Source organism: Dryobates pubescens, chromosome 4 (assembly GCF_014839835.1).
Source record: "Dryobates pubescens isolate bDryPub1 chromosome 4, bDryPub1.pri, whole genome shotgun sequence".
Taxonomy (NCBI): Eukaryota; Metazoa; Chordata; class Aves; order Piciformes; family Picidae; genus Dryobates; species Dryobates pubescens.
In genome coordinates this window covers 28338349-28355125 of record NC_071615.1, presented here as the reverse complement: position 1 = coordinate 28355125, position 16777 = coordinate 28338349, and the positions used below count along the sequence as shown (strand labels likewise).

Here is a 16777-nt window from a genome sequence, read left to right as displayed (position 1 = left end):
TCTCCTCTAGTGAGCAGAACTGGTGGATTTTGGGTGGTGGTCTTCTGCATTGCATTTATGAGCACTCTGGTTCATGTGAAAAAGAAGCATTTTGTAGGTGAGACTACCATTAAGGTATGCGATGGATGCACTCATCCTCAAAGGACTGTGACTGGTGATAGAGACCATACAAAATTTGTTTCTCCACTAGCCAGATCATAGAATCATTTCAGTTGAAAAAGTCCTTTAAAATCAGCACTGCTACAGAAACTCCCACTGACTCTTTAAGCTTAAGAACTATAAAACTTTGTATGTGTTTGGGCCTGCTTTTTTTTTAAAGCATCTGACAAATACAGAACTGTTAGAATGGGTCCAGAGGAGGCTATCAAGATGATCAGAGAGTACTTGTGATGTGCAGATAGGCTGACAGAGTTGGGCTTGTTCAGTCTAGAGAAGGAAAAGCTACAGGAAGACCTTAGAATATCTGAAGGAGGCTACAGGAGCAATGGAGAGGGACTTGTGACAAAGGCACGGAGTAACAGGACAAGGGATAACATCTTCAAACTGGAAGAAGCTCAATTTACATTAGAAATTAGGAGGTGATTCTCCCCAATGAGGGTGCTGAGGCACTGGAAGAAGCTACCCAGAGAAGCTGTGAAGGCTTCAAGCCTGAAGTGTTCGGACAGGGCAACCTATTCTAGCAGGACGTGTCCCTCACCATGGGGAGGAGGGGTTAGAACTAGATGATCTTTTAAGTCCATTCCAACCATTCTATGATTATGTGAAATAAGTGGCCCAGATGAAATAGCTGCATACTATCACCCAGACAGCCTCAGCTGAAGCAGACATGTTCAACAATGTCAGACATGTTCAGACATGTCCAACAACGGTACCAAGTAAACTTGTACAGCATTGTGCCACATTCCAGGCATTCTGTCACAGCTGAATGGCAGCACAGCCTGACGGTGTCTCAACCAGTCCTCCCAGTTTGGTATCATCAGCAAACCTGTGCAGGATACACTCTCTCCCTTCATCCACGTCATTGATGGTGATGTTGAACGAGGCTGGACACAGTTCCCCTAGGAAACACCAAAGTAGCAACTGGCCTCCTACTAGGAAACCTGGCTAGAGAAGTAAACCACAGTGTTTTCTGCATGGTGCATCACCCATGCCCTACTTAAAAACGTACATTCCTCAGCGTATCTTGGGTTGCTGGATATGCATCCTCAGTTCCCTCAGACTTTAAACATTTTTTATGCTGTGGTTGTGGTTCTATTTTTACTTGCAGCAGACAAAGCACATTTGTAAGCCTTTTGGATGCAGTTGAAAGCTTATTTCTAGGAAAGGAAAACAATACTAAAGAGCTCTGTGTGTATACACACACATATACACTCACACATAAACACAGAAGCTGGCATAAATATGTACATCAAAGCAAAATGATTGATTCTATTGGGATGTAAGCAGTGTGGTACTTGAGAAGAAGACAAACCAAAGATTGTAGTTGTAACTGTTTTTCTATTAGAGAATCATGGAGTCATTTCAGTTGAAGACAACCTTTAAGATCATCTAGTCCAGCCACTATCTATCTAGTCTGGTGCTAAACCATGTCCCTCAGCACAGGTTCTAAACACCTCCAGGAATGCTATTATTTACAGTATAAAATGGCTTACTTAATTTCACACAATCATAGAATGTCTGGTTGGAAAAGGCCTCTAAGATGATTGAGTCCAACCACTGACTATTAAAATCATAGCAGGCAAAATGAAGTTACTTGGAGCAAAGCTCATAAAATCACAGAATCATTAAGGTTGGAAAAGACCTCTAATATCATGTCCATCAATAATCAACCCAACACCACCACAGACATTAAATCATATTGTGACATGTCATGTCTTCACATCTGTTGAACATGGGTGTGCCTTTTCTACTGGAGCTGTATTTCAGCCACACCTTTACTTTCTGCCTCCATGGAAGGGAAAAGCACTACCTAAAGACTGCAGCATTAATCCATAATCTAGTTGCAGGTGTCCCTGCCCACTGCATGGGAGTTGCACAAGATGACCTTTGAGGATCCCTTCAAGCCCAATGCATTCTGCGATTCTGTGTGTCATGGTATGGCCAAACGGCCCCAGCACAAACCCAGACAGACACTAAGGTGTCTGGACATGGTCCCCTTCTCCCCCCTTCTTCCTGCAGAAAACCAGGGTAACATGGGAAGAGGAACAAAGGGGACAGGACCATGTGCGTCTGGTAAACAACCCTGTATCTATGGTAAGGGCATGTGTTCTGGCCGCAGCCTGGCAGAACCCCTTCCCATTGGGTAACTATGTGCTGGTTTCATGGTTGAATCAGTCTTGGGCAAGATTTATATACAGGCTGATTTCTAGTTGCCTTGCTTAGCCTTGCCTTTGCCTTGCTCAAGCCTTGCATGCTTGAACCCGTTTGGACCTTGCCTGGCTTAAAACTGCCTCAGGTTGCATAGCCTCGAGTTGCCCAGTCCAGTGCCTGGGATGAAGCCACGAGCATATGCGCCACAAGCTACCAGAAGAGCCGTGAGCTTAGGAGTCACAACCAAGCCTGCTTCCCCTTGCAACCAGGCTTTTGCCATGCCTCAATTCACCCAGGACAAAGCAAGCACCCGTCGTGAGAAGCGCCGTTAACAGCCTGCCGTCTGCTGGAGCCAGACCAGCCATTGAAGACCATGTGGCATTCCTGCCGCCAACCTGCTGTGCCTGGCACATGCGAGCACCCCAAAGCCTCTAATACACAGCAGCAGCACTCCCTACCTGGGTACAACCGGCTGTGACTAATTAATTAACTGCGTCTTTGGCATAAATGTTCTTGTTGAGTCTCCCTCCCCGCCCCCCGCGTTCACTCCTGGAGTATTCTCTTTCTACTGCATAAAATTGTTTAAATTGCAGTTGCCCAAATCCTGTACATTCCCATGTAAATATATCTAACTGCACATCAAACCTTTTGATATGTTTTGGCAATTTTCATATAAATAAAGGTTATTAATATTTTGATTAATATTGTCATACAGTGTATAATAAAAGGAAATATATATCCCTTTTCTAACACTGTGTAATTGCTTTGCAGACAAGTTATTACAGCTGTGATTTTTTTTGAGGTGTTACTTAATCATCTACTTCTGAACATGCCAAAAAAGATTTCTCTAGGGCTTGGCAGTCAATTCAAGGAAAACAATGTTTGATTTACAGTGATCCATTGACCAAGAAAATACCATGATCATTGTGAACAGTTTATTTTTGCTCTTATCTCCTATTAAATAAAGTAAATTAAAAGCAAGCAAAAAGTTCTAGCTCTACCTTAAGGGTTTCTTTCAGCTTGGTCATTCAGTTAAAGCTATTTTCTGAAGACAGATTTCTGTAATTTCAAAGGAGCTGTATTTTAGAAACTCCCCTATCATCCTTACTCACATTCTTTCCCCTGTGTTTTATTTTACACATAGTTTTAAGAAAGGTACTTTGAAACTACTGAAATATTACATGTAATATTCAGTATTCAGTATCACTAAGGTTCGAAGAGACCTCAAAGATCATCGAGTCCAACCTGTCAGCACAGACCTCATGACTAGAGTAGGGAGGACACTACTGCCCACTGCAGGCTTGAATATAGTTAAGTTCTAGATATAGGAGATATGATCTAGAAGCCAAAATGAAACTAGCAGCATTCCAATAGCACTAGCACTTGCCAGAAGGAATCACTATTCCACCCTGATCTCTTCTTGCCTATAGTAAGACATTTTGGTGTTAGGAAGTAATGTAACAATAATTTAATGAATTTAACGAGCTAGATAAAGCTCCATTAGCATATTTTTTTTTTAAGAAGGCTATGATAATGTAAGAGCACAGAGACAGTTCATGAGAAAGCTCATTTGGGCATTAGAAGCAGCTAAATTTAACTTGGTAACTTGCTGGGAAAAGGCCTCTCTGTTCCATTTGTGTTATTTCTTTCTAGTGTCTTCTCAGTTTGAGCCTTTGAACCTCAATTGACAGCAATTATTGACTATTTGAAGCATCATTAAAACATCTCTTAGAACATGTATAAAAGATTTTATACCAAAATTTATTCTTCATCTGGTCAGTTGTGCTAAGAAAGAAAATGCCTGTGCTCAGAAACAGGTCAAATACATTTGCTACAAGTAAGTTCAGCACCTTGACTTCTACTGTACACTGTAAACACCACACACTGATGAACATGCTCAAGCATATATGTTAAAAAGAACACATATTTAATTCTACTTTCCAAAGAGACTTCTGGATATATCATAATGCTTCCTTTTTTTCTGGCTTTCTGCACTCCTTTTAGCGTCTCCCAACAGCCTCAGCACAAGCTCACTACGGCTGACCACACTTGAGTACTTTTGTAAGAACAAAAATTTAAGCGGCACTTGGTGAATAGAGAGATTCAAATGCAGCCTGAACTCTGCCTGTTGGCCATTCAATATGGACATAGATACGAGATCTAATTCTCCACTGTCTAGCATGAGACAGACAGCTAGGCAGTAAGGACAGTATGGGAAAGGGTGACTTGATCAGGGAAATCAAAGAAGAAGAGGACATAGGCATAGGACAAAAATCTGCGGAAGACTATAATAGCATTCAGCTACTTCAAGGGGAAAAACAAAACAAAAAGTTTATTACAGAATTACATAATAGTCTTGTTTGAAAAGGACCTTTAAGATAACTGAGCCCAATGATTCTCTAACTCTACCAAGTCTGCTGCTAAACCATGTCATTCAGCACCACATCACTGCCTCCTTATTGGGGTGTGCTTCTCAACTCATACTAAAAACCAGGCTGGTTTCAATTAGCACTTAAAATCATCAATATATTTGTAGTTGGGAACTTTACATCTGGGCAGCTACATCAAAAAGAAGAAACATATCCCATGTGTCTGTGCGAGAAATGACTAAAAAAATACCTTTTAATACTTTCATTTAATTGTGTGGTTACCCTTGTTGACAGCTGCTGGACACAGCTCTAAAACAAACAAAAGTAAGCACCAACAAACCACTCCAACTCTCTGATTTCCACATACCTTACACGAGGTACTCTGTATGATCAGGCACAGTTGTGGGATAAAGTACAAGGTTTTCATTGCTATGAAGAAGGCAAGAAATACCATGTTACCTACAAGTGGTTAAATACTATGCCAGCTTGTGTTTTGGAGCACCTTAAGGAGGTGATCTTGATACTCTAACATGCCATGAGAGCTTTTTTTCCTTTTCACCATACTACATTTAACAAGGAAGATATATTGGATATATTCAGATATATTCAGGGTTTTAGCAGTACAATTTTTAACCCATTTGAAAACAAACAAATAAACATCTTTAGTTAGGATGCAAGATCCTTAGAAAACTGAATGGCTGCTTTAAATTCCTAGAGCTCTTTAAGTTCATATATCCAAGTCTCCTTGAAACACTAGGGTTAAATCATGTCTTGAAAACACTGGGGGGGGGGGGGGGGGGGGGGGGGGGAGAATAAAACCCTGTAAATTGTGTTCCATTTATCGATATAGCTTGAAAAGTCCCTTTTACCCCTCATATCAAACAGTTGTTCTCCATCCAGACATAATTAGGAGGACAGGAAACTATGTGATGCTACTTATAAACAAATAGGAAGAAAGAGGAAGCAAGAGTGAAGATATTCCCATAGAGAAGGTTAATGAAGCAGCTCAGGAGATTGCCTGGAGAGATATGAATTGATGTGGGTGATGGACTGCACAGGCACCGTAACTGCTTTTCTCTTAAATGACAAGGAGCACAAATGGCACAAGGCAATATTAATTGCTGCAATCTCTCAGCTTTTATACTACATGACACCTGTCAGAGAAAGGCATGGAGCAGATCCCCTACAAAAGATATGCAAAGGTGTGATAACCTTGGAAAGGAGAGCAGCAGAGACTTCAGAAAAGTCCATCAGAAAAATACAGAGATTGGAAGCACCTCTTCCCTCTCCTTAGACAAAATCTACCACAAACCCCATAACAAAACACAAACCTCAAAAGAAACCCAAAACCCAAGAGTGTGGTGAACTCAAAAATGTTAAAATTCCCTTTGACAAGACATAGTTAACATGAAAGGAATTAATACCAAGACCATAAAAAGGCACAAGTAGTTTTGCAGACTTTGCATGACAGAGGTGACCCCAGGATCTTGCTATGAGCACTGCATGTTTGATACTGCAGCTGCAATTAGGGGGCAGCAATAGGTCTTTAGTTATGCTTTAGATCATAGTATCAGTCAGGGTTGGAAGGGACCACAAGGATCATCTAGTTCCAACCCCCTGCCATGGGCAGAGACACCCCACACTAGATCAGGCTGGCCAGAGCCTTGTCCAGCCTGGTCTTAAACACCTCCAGGGACGGCGCCCCAACCCCCTCCCTGGACAACCCATTCCAGGGCTTCACCACTCTCATGGTGAAGAACTTCCTCCTCACGTCCAGCCTCAATCTCCCCACCTCCAGCTCCATTCCATTACCCCTAGTCCTATCACTACCTGATGCTCCCTCAACATGGTTTATATTGGCTGTTCACATCAGAAACTCAGATTCTAGTTCTTTTGACTACAGAAACCAAAACTAATTTCCTTATGTGGCATGGTAACAAGTCATTGAATCCCACAGAATCTCAGCATGCTGGCAGTTAGAAGTTAGACCTCTGAAGATCATCTAGATCAACCCTCATGCTAAAGTAGGGTCACCCACAACAGGTTGCCCAGGATCACAATGTCCAGACAGGTTTGGAATCACTCCAGAGAAGATGACTCCACAACCTCTCTGGACAGCCTGCTCCAGGGCTCCAGCATCCTCAAGGTAAAGGAGTTTCTCCTTAAGTTCAAGTGAAACCTTCTGTGTTCTAGTTTGCATCCATTGCTCAGTGGGCACCCCTGAAAAGAGTCTGCCCCCATCCTCTAGCCCCCAATGTTTAACTCTTGCTGAGCACTGAAAACATCCCCTCAGGTTAGTCTTCTCCAGGTTTAACTGCTTTCAGCCTCCCCTCCACACAGAGATGCTTCCAAACCCCTCAGCACCTTTGTAGCCTCTGTTGAACACTCTCCAGTAGTTTCCTGTCTCTCTTGAACTGGGGAGCCCAAAACAGGACCCAAGATTCAAGGTGTGACCTCACCAGGGTAGAGTAGAGAGGGAAGAGAACCTGCTCGATTCTTCTACTTCATACTAAACTAAGCTAGGGACAGCTGTGTTCCACATTCTTATTTCTGACTTTTGCTCTGCCGCTCTCTTCTTTGTCAGTGCTGTACATTCTTTCACTTCTCCTTCACCTCTGGGCAACACTGAGCTTAGCATCCTCTCAAGGCAATCTCAGAAGTGACTACAAAAGCAGTACAACATGTATTTTTTTTTTGTAGCTATAACATTAGACATCATTTTTGTAAGTATATTGCTATAAAGGCTCACAGTTTTTATGTTCATACTTGCACTATGAATATAACATTTTTTTTTATTATTATTCAGGCCAGCTGTAAAATCTTTTCAATATTATTCCCTATTTTAAAAACCACAAAAACCTCCCCATACAAATTTTTCAGCACAGTGCAACCCCACCTTTCATGCTAGTTGCAGTTGGTATTATTTGGAAGCAATAAGCACGCATAAGTGCTTCTTAAATACTGACACGCTTTAAATAAATTATTTATAAAGCATTCTTCACCCTTCAAGTAAGTAAGATTTAGTTTCAATAGGCAAGTAATTACTATAGTGATCTAGATCTTTCCATAAGCTAGAAAAGTTTCTGAGGGAGAAGAGAAAAAAAAAAGAAAAGGAAAACATATTTTCCTTTTCCTTCCTCCCCCTTCCCCCAACTGGTACTTACCCCTGGTACTTCTTTGCCCTGTTCTCAGCACTGATTGTTGCTTAATTCACCTTTGTCCATGAATAAATACAGTGTGGCTTGCCATTTTTTATAGACTGAAGCTGTATTATCACAGTCCTTTGCAAACAGAAATGAGTAAACATACTGGGGGTTTATTGATTTTGTATTAGCACTAAAGAATAATTGACCTTCCTTCTCTAAGTCAGGTGTTTTTTTTTTACTAGCACTTCATTTTTTTGTTCTACTGAGCAAAGGAGACTTGTAAGACTAGTTCATTCTTTAGGTATGGAATTTCAGCTGCATAGCTCTCCTTACAGGTTTCATTTCTGATTTTGTATTTGCTTTCTATGTTCATCAATAATTATCTCTCTTTAATTGTCATTACTAACATTTCAATTATTATTAACTTACAGAATCATTGGATAATTTAGTTTGGAAAGCACCTCAAAAAATCATCTGGTCACAACTTCTGCACAAAAAAGGTTTCACTAAACCAAGTTGATCAGAGCTGTATCCAGCTAACATGTCCCAATGATGAACAAGCTACAACCTCTCTGGGCAACCTGTTGCAGTGCTGCGATGACTCTCACAAAGGGCAAAGCTATTCTGTGCATTTAATTAGAACTTTCTCTATTGCAATGTGTCCCCACTGCATTTTGTCCCATCTCAGTGCATCCAAAAGAAGACTCTGCCCCCTTAACATGTGTGTTGCAAGGGAAGGCTCAGAGAGATGGGACCTTTCAGCCTGGAGAAGAGAAAGCTCAGAAAGCATCTTATTAAAGCACATAGATAATTGAGGGGAAGATGCAAAGGGTATGAAGGCAGACTATTTTCAGTGGTGGCCAGTGACCAAACCAGAGACAATGGGCACAAACATCAGGAAACACTGGGAGGATGCCTCACCACCAGCACAGGCTGCCCATTGAGGTTGTAGAGGCTATCTCCTTAGAAATGTTTAAACACTATCTGGATTTAGTTCTGAAGAACTGGGTGTAGGTAGCCCTGCTTGAGAAGAGGGATTGGAATGGATAACCTCCAGGATTCCCTTTCAACCTCAATCTTTGTGTATTTCTGTACTTAAAAAACAAAAACAACAGCAACAACTCCGTAGTCCCCATGAGATTTAATGTCTTCTGCTTCTCTTTGCCTTTTCAAATCCCAAACACAAGTTTGTTTCTATGATTTCTGGTGTCTCTGGTTCTGACAGATTCTGTTCTTACTGTTCTAGCATTCATGTGAATAATTTTAATTCAGTTTGCCTACAGTTTTATTTTGCTTCTCTTTTTCAAGTGCTGCACAGTGATGGCATTTATGATTCCACCTGACATCAGTACAACATTGATTGATTGTCAACTGGCATTGCCTGCATCTAAAAAGTCAACTTATCATCAGAGAGGCACTCCAGCAGTGTTTAAACGCAAACTTTGCTACAGCACCATGCCTTTGGTATGCTGTTAGCATTACTCACACCACAGCAATAGAGTCATGCTAAGGCAGTAATTTTTTTCCCAGCACACTTTTATAAAAGGCATTTATGCAATGTATGATCATTTAGGCTTCATGTTGTTTGCACTGAGTCTAAATACGCAAATCACTAGAGCTGCCTAGGAAATGAGGAGGTATCATTGTAGGAAATATTTGTCCTTTCACTCTGAATAGTAGCACCTGACTTAAAAGAAATACTTGGGTTTGTTTTCTAAGCACATTTTAAATATTCTGTTCTGCTATGGATGCTTTACTTTCTCCTAGTAATACTGCCCAAATTACTAGGTTTGTTCAGCTGGAAGCCATTAGAAACTCAGGGAAATGATGGAGATTTTTCTGGATCAGTTTAAGAACCACTATCCATTTATGCATTTCAGCAGCTCAGGCATGATAAACACATCTGAAAATCAACTTGCGGACCATCTTTTTACCTGCTTCTAACTTGGCTGAGTTAAACAGATAGAAGCTCTGCAGCATTTTAGATTGCAGAAATCATTACCTTTTACAATTTTAAGGCCAGAATTACCTCTTAAATAAATAGCCAGAACTTAAAATTTCAAGATCATCAGATCTGCTATCAAGAAAAAGATGCACAGCAGTTGCTGTTACCATCTTGTGACTTGAGCTAGCATTAGGGTAGGAATGTGCCTCTGAAATGTAGGTCATGCGTAATTAAGGCCACGTTTGCATATGAATACTATTGATAGCTACAGCTACCACAAGGATTATGTTTCCAATCACCAGTCAGAAACACCATATACTTTTATTGAAGTAATGGACCATTTTGCTGGGGACAAGAATCATAGAATCAATGAGGTTGGAAAAGACCTCAAAGATCATCAAGTCCAACCTGTCACCCAACACCTCATGACTACTAAACCATGGCACCAAGTGCCACATCCAATCCCCTCTTGATCACCCCCAGGGATGGTGACTCCACCACCTCTCTGGGCAGCCCATTCCAACGGCTAACAACTCTCTCTGTGAAGAACTTCCTCCTCACCTCGAGCCTAAACCTCCCCTGGTGCAGCTTGAGACTGTGTCCTCTTGTTCTGGTGTTCACCCAAGATCTCTAGATTGACCTTTCTTAATCACTGAGTTTGCTGTCAATTCCTTTGACCAATCTTGAATAGCTTGCATTTCAGTGAAAATGTTTTGTAAACAATTGAGAAAAAAAGTACTATGCTTAATGTTAGCAATATTGTGCCATTGCTGCCCACGGAACCAGGAGTTGAGCTGAGGACAGAAGGCAGAGGAACAGAATAAGGGGAAAAAGTAATAATCTATGGAAAGGATAAAAGTATAGTTAGTGCTATAGATAGTAAAGGGGATTTAGCCAAGTAATATGAAAATAAATAAGTAAATAGATTTTTATTGCTAATAGCTTCACTGACACTACATTCAAGCCACTGCTCAAAGCTATATTCAAGTTGAACCAAAGCATCTTCATCTTGACATTAGTGTAATGATGTGGAAATAAACATTTTGCCAGCAACAGATAGCTCTTCAGAATTACAAAAACTGTGACTTGCTCAACAGTTCTGATCTATGCGTTGGTGCTACTTGAAACTTAAGAGGCATCCTTCAATCATAGCATGCAGTACAGATCACTAGACAAATTACATGTGTAGCTGATGCTTCAAATATGCAATGGGATACACACACACATATGGGATATATTGTTACAGGATCAAAAATAATTTGCAGTTCTATTTTAATTAATCTAATATTTTAAAAAGATGGTAACACAAGTGCCTGTTCTTTGCCTGCAATCCCAGGCATTTCAGCTCCAAAACCATTTTCAAGGACACAAATCACAAAGGTTCCATGTGGAAAGAGGATTTTGTTTTCCTGACTCAGCTTCACAGCCAGTGCTCTCAAAAACAGCACAAGCCCCATCTGCAGCCAGGACCAGACTGATCTGTTCTTCAGCTGAGCTTGAAATCATCCTTTGCAGCCTGGCAAAGGAAAGCCACAGAGCCAAGGACAGTGGCAGCAGGAACACAGGCCAAAGCAGTCCCTGTGTCCTGAAAAGAGGTCATGTGAAGAATGAGGATTGGCATTGACCACACACAAAAGGACAGGAGGACACGCGTTGATGACAACCACACTTTCTGCCTTCCACAAGTCACTCCACTGCTGTGTCTCTTAGCCAGTGACACATGAGAAGTGCTCTTGTGCCTGGGAGAACTGGAAAGTGGCAGCAAATGCCACAGAAATGGTGCAGCAAACCTGGAGACTTTCCAAGCACAGGACGCTGTGCACAAGCAAGAACTCCTGGGGAAACTGAGCCAAAGCAAGAAGAGAGCTTGCTCCTGCCACAAACATTCAATGGGCAAGAGAACCCAAGAGAGACAGAGAACCGGTAGTACCCTGAAAGTGCCAGAGCAGCAGCAAGAACCAAGCCAGAAGGGCCTAGAGATAACCTAACAAGGGGCAGTGCTCAATTCTACAGAGAAAAAGAAACAATCCTGGGGAACCCAAGGAGCTTCCCCATCCTGGGAGTCCAGAAAGATTCCTCCCCCCAGATGCAAGGCACAAGGGACCACCTTTGTGGATCATGAGCAGCAGGCACCTGGCTAGAAGGGCCCAAAGGAGGCTTATCAAGGGTCCACACTCAGTACTGTAAAGAAGGCAAAAATACACCAGGGACACTTCTTGGCCCATCTGGAGTGGAAAAAAAGCCTCTTCCCCCCACCTGCAGGGCACAAATGGCCATCTCTGTGGTGCACAAGCAGCAGGAAGTGCTCCAGCCAAGATGGAGCACAGGAGCCATGCCGAGTAGTCATGCTCAGTGCTGCAGAGGAAGGGGAAAATAAAACAGGGGACCAGTGCAAATTTGCCCCAGGGCAGGAAAAATTCTTTCTTGACCCCAGCTGGTGATCATCTACCCCCTGAGCATGAAGCAGGCCCTGCTTCCTCCTCCCACAGGCTGGCCATGCCTCCCAGAAGACATCCAAGCCCTCTTTTCCCTCATCCTGCAGCCATCACAGGGACTCCCCAGAGTGGCGAAATGCCCATGGCCTGATCAACCTTTCCACGCACCAGTGGATGCTCCAAAGCACTGGGACCTCTAGAAACATCTCTGGTTCTCATTTGTTACAGCTGCTACCAGCATCTCTGGACAGGATGAGGATGGTGAGCTCTGTATTGTTCTTCCAGAGGGCCTGGCCATGGCTATCCAGCTGAAAACAATTTTTCTCTTAGATGAGTTTTGAAGGCAGCTCCACCAGGAGCTGGACTTGCAGTGGAAAACATCCAGCAGACATGCACAAACTCTGGTCTTCTTTCCTCATCTCCCACCAAGTAATTCCACAACCAGCTTCTCAAGGACTTCTTCAGAAGATGTCTTGTGCCTTCCCTCAAGCCAGCTCTGGCAGCAGGCAGAGGATGATGACCCTTTTCACCCTGCCCCAAGACATAGTCTCTGCTGTTTCCAGATGATGGCCCTGTGACATCAGGGTGACAGCCTCCCATGCACAGCACTCCCCTGACCCCTCCCTCCCCCCACACTGCCCCTCTGCCCAGCATCCTTTGGAGGAAGCTTTTGGGGTGCTGGCCAAGCACTGGGCACAGCTCTGGGTGTTCCTGTACATTCATCTGTACATCCAGAGTGTAAATAAGGACATTTGTCCCACAGACATGATATGGGGATGCCCCAGGTGAAAGAATGGCTTTTGGCTCCTTCTGCATCAGCTCTGCAGAGATGTAGACAGTGTGCAGGATTTCCTCACCATTCCTTACCAATGCTCCAAAGGACATTTGCTACTGCCCTGCTCATATCTGCTGTATGTGAAAATTAGGAGAGGACTCTGTGCAAGCATCTTCTGACAAGTCCTCTCTCCAGACGTGGAGATCTCCAGCCTCTTTTTCAATTTGGATTAAAGCACACATAACAGGAGGCTTGTCCATAGGACTGTGACTCTACTACAACTATGTATACTTTCAGCTTCTGCCTGGTTTTGAGGCAAAGTGAGCCACATTTCTAAACCTTTCTGCACAAGAAATACTAATTAGCGTTTTTCCCTTGTCATAAAAGCAAGGCTGTGCATTAACAAGGATTGTCTCTCTCTAAACCCCTCACTGTCAAAATAGATGGACACTGCTGGGAGCACACAGCTGAACTGTACTAAATTCCTCATCCTTTGAGTGCCCAGATCCAGCACCAGGAAACAACATTTTTCACTTCAGCAGAGCCTAAAAAGCTGCAATCAGGGTGAGGACAACTGATACCTATTTCAAGACCAGGCAGTGCATCCCTTGAGAGCATACTTGGCTTAAGAGCGTTAGAGATACCAAAGATGACAATGACCCTGCAGGGAAGAACTCACCATCAGGATCTTTTTCCTTTACAATAAGAGGTTTCACACAGTCATTGTGCTGAGAAACTGACAGTAATTGGTCTTAAATGAAAAAACAAAAGACATTCAGATGAGAAATAAATTCTAATGGCCATAGATGATCAGTGGGCATGTAAGTATTGCAGCACACTGATCTTGGGAAGTTTTGCTTCCTTGAAACACACTAAGAAGGGGCTCTGCTCCTGAGAATTGAAGAAGCTAATTGCTTCCTATATTTAGGAAACGATGCCACGGATATTTAGAAAGCCTTACTTTAGCACCAAAAAACCCACAAACCACCACAAACCCACACAACAAAAAGTTAACACTGAACAGGAAGATTTCTTTCATTGTTACCAAAGAATTTCAAGTAAGGAAAGTTGCAAAGCCATCTAAATTAATTCCATCTAGGTAGTCTTAATGTATGACAAGTGCACCAGATCAGGATGTTTTATCATTATTCCCCAACCAGCTCACAGAAATTCAAGTTCAATTTCTATTAATCACTCTCAGGTAGCAGCACAGTGTTTCTACCTACTTTACAATTCCAATTCTTAAGGGAGAGACCAGTCAGACTCCCTCATTCAGAACACTAACCTTGTTGAGACATCTTTTCATGCCTGGTTCGTAAGGTCTAAAATGTTGACTCTGGTCAACATTTCAGTGTGCTAAAGTTAGTGAGTTTGCTTGACCTCTGACTTAAAACCAAGAAAATCATGGGTAATTGCACCCCAGGGGAATAGCTGCTCAACTGAAGAACTGGTGGTACTCAGAACTAAAACATGAAAAGCACAAATATTATCTCAGCCTCTGTAAAACTAAACCAGTTTAAGATGGGTATTATAACATGTAGCACTGAAAGGTCAGTGACTTTTACTTATATCTCTTTAATATTTCTCTTTCCCCCCCCCCAAAACAAAGCCATAATTCACATTTTCATTACTAGGTTTGCTAAAGCTCCTGATCATCTCACTATTAGTCCAGCTACTCTCTCTTTTACTCTTGTTCTCCTGCTTTTCCCAGACTACCAACCATCACTGATTGTATTAAAATATTCACTTTTTGAGAATCCCAACTGCATTGTTTTCAGTGCATCCAGAAGTAATTCTGCCACTTCACCCTGCTCTGGTAAGACCTCACCTAGAGTACTGCAGCAGCTCTGGAGCCCTTAATACAGGAAGGAGGACAACAAAGATGATCAGGGGGATGGAACACCTCTGCTATCAAGACAAGCTGATGGAGCTGAGGTTGTTCAGCCTGGAGAAGAGAAGGCTCTAGGGAGACCTAATAACAATGTTCCAGTAGCTGAAGGGGGCCTACAAGAAGGATGGAGAGAGACTGTTCACAAAGGCCTATAGAGATAGGATGAGGGTCAATGGTTTCAAACTAGAGAAGGGCAGATTTAGATTGGATGTTAGAAGCAGTTCTTTACCGTGAGGGTAGTAGAACACTGGAACAGATTGTCCAGGGAGGTAGTTGGGGCCCCATCACTGGAGATATTCAGGGTGAGGCTCTACAGGGCTCTGGGCAACCTGATCCCGTGGAGGATGTCCCTGTTTACTGCAGAGGGAGTTGGACTAGATGACCTTTAGAGGTCTCTTCCAACCCAAACCACTCTATGATTCTAAAGAATTTTTATTTAGAGGTCCATCAACTAAAATGAAAGACCTGCTCACTAAAAAAATTCAGTGGAAGAGCATCTGGGATTCAGTCATCTGCACTCTGCTATAACCCAGCTCTATTCTTTGAACAGATGTCATCAGTAATCTAAAGTTGCTGCAAACAGAAGGAGAAACCGACATTACTTTCTTACTTCAAACAATCTGAACAAAGTCAGAGTGAAGATCTTAAGGCACTAACACCAACATTAGAAACACAGGATCATTTGGGTTGGAAAAGACTTCTAGGGTCATCAAGTCCAAACATTCATCGCGTTGTTTATGAGCCAATTGCAGGACCCACCACTTGGCCTTGTTGAACCTGATACAATTGGCACTGACCCACCAATCCAGCATCACATTGCCATGGTAGTCTATTATATTTTCAGCAGTGTGCTTTTAAGAAAAAAATAGAGGTACGAGCTAGAATTGTCTTCTTTTCCCACCAAAATCCAACCCACTGAAAACAGAAAATAAACACATTTTGAACATAGTGCTCAGAAGCAGCTCTTTGGGAATCATTCCAAGACCATAAAGCCATGTGTATAGCATTCACACAAAGATCCTAGAAATCAGGCAAAATTGTTTTTCAACATAGTAAATCAGAAGACTAAAAAAACCTCCTTGCCCTGTATGTAATTGCTAAATTAACTCATTATGCCTCTACAGATAAATGGAACAATTTATTCCAAAATGAAACAGCAGCAGGATGGAGACCTTCTGATATTGCAGCCTCCTCTCAAAAATGGGAGAGCTAGCACAAAAAATTCCGACAGCTGTTACATCCGTCGGTGCTCTCTTTCTGCCTTGGGTGCCCCATAACCACCTGTCCTGACAGCAAGGAAATACAGCTTATGCTGAGCTGTGATTTATTGCTTTTCACTACAAACTTTTAAAGCAGCCCTTTGCAATCTGTTTTGCCTTGTTATTTTAAGTATCAACAACATAACTTAAAAGCTCTCCCTGACTTGCACAGCTCTGAAAAACTCCCTGCGAGATCTGTCTGAAGTTGGAGTTGTTCCAAAAAATGACAGAGAAGAAGTTTTGTAGATACACACAAGTTCTAGCTCTACAATAATTCTTTCTTCATCAATGCTATGCTCATCCTCCACGCTACTAAAAAAAGCACAAGCAACTCTCTTTCCTCTTGGCAATTGTGCACTAAATAATTGTATTTAACGGAGCAAGGAGCCTGCAGAAGAACTCTTGCACCATGAGGTATATATAAAGTGATTGAATGATCGAATTGCTTATTTCCAGAGTATAAATATTTTATGTTTTCACTCAAGTAGTGTTCAGAAGAAGTTGTTTTCTCTTGAAGACTGGGAGACTTTTTGCAAACTCCTGCCACATTCTAGCAAAGCCGAATGTGACAGGAGACATGGATTACTTTTGTAAATGAGGAGTGCCAAGCTACCCGCGGGCTCTCCTGAACACAGTGGTTGTTACAG

General features: G+C 42.2%; 1 protein-coding gene across 1 annotated transcript in view; it reads right to left on the bottom strand.

Annotated features, from left to right (window-relative positions):
- Positions 1 to 16777, bottom strand: part of CNTNAP2 (contactin associated protein 2) — a 1034004-nt gene that overhangs the window by 548709 nt on the left and 468518 nt on the right. The window lies entirely within an intron of this gene.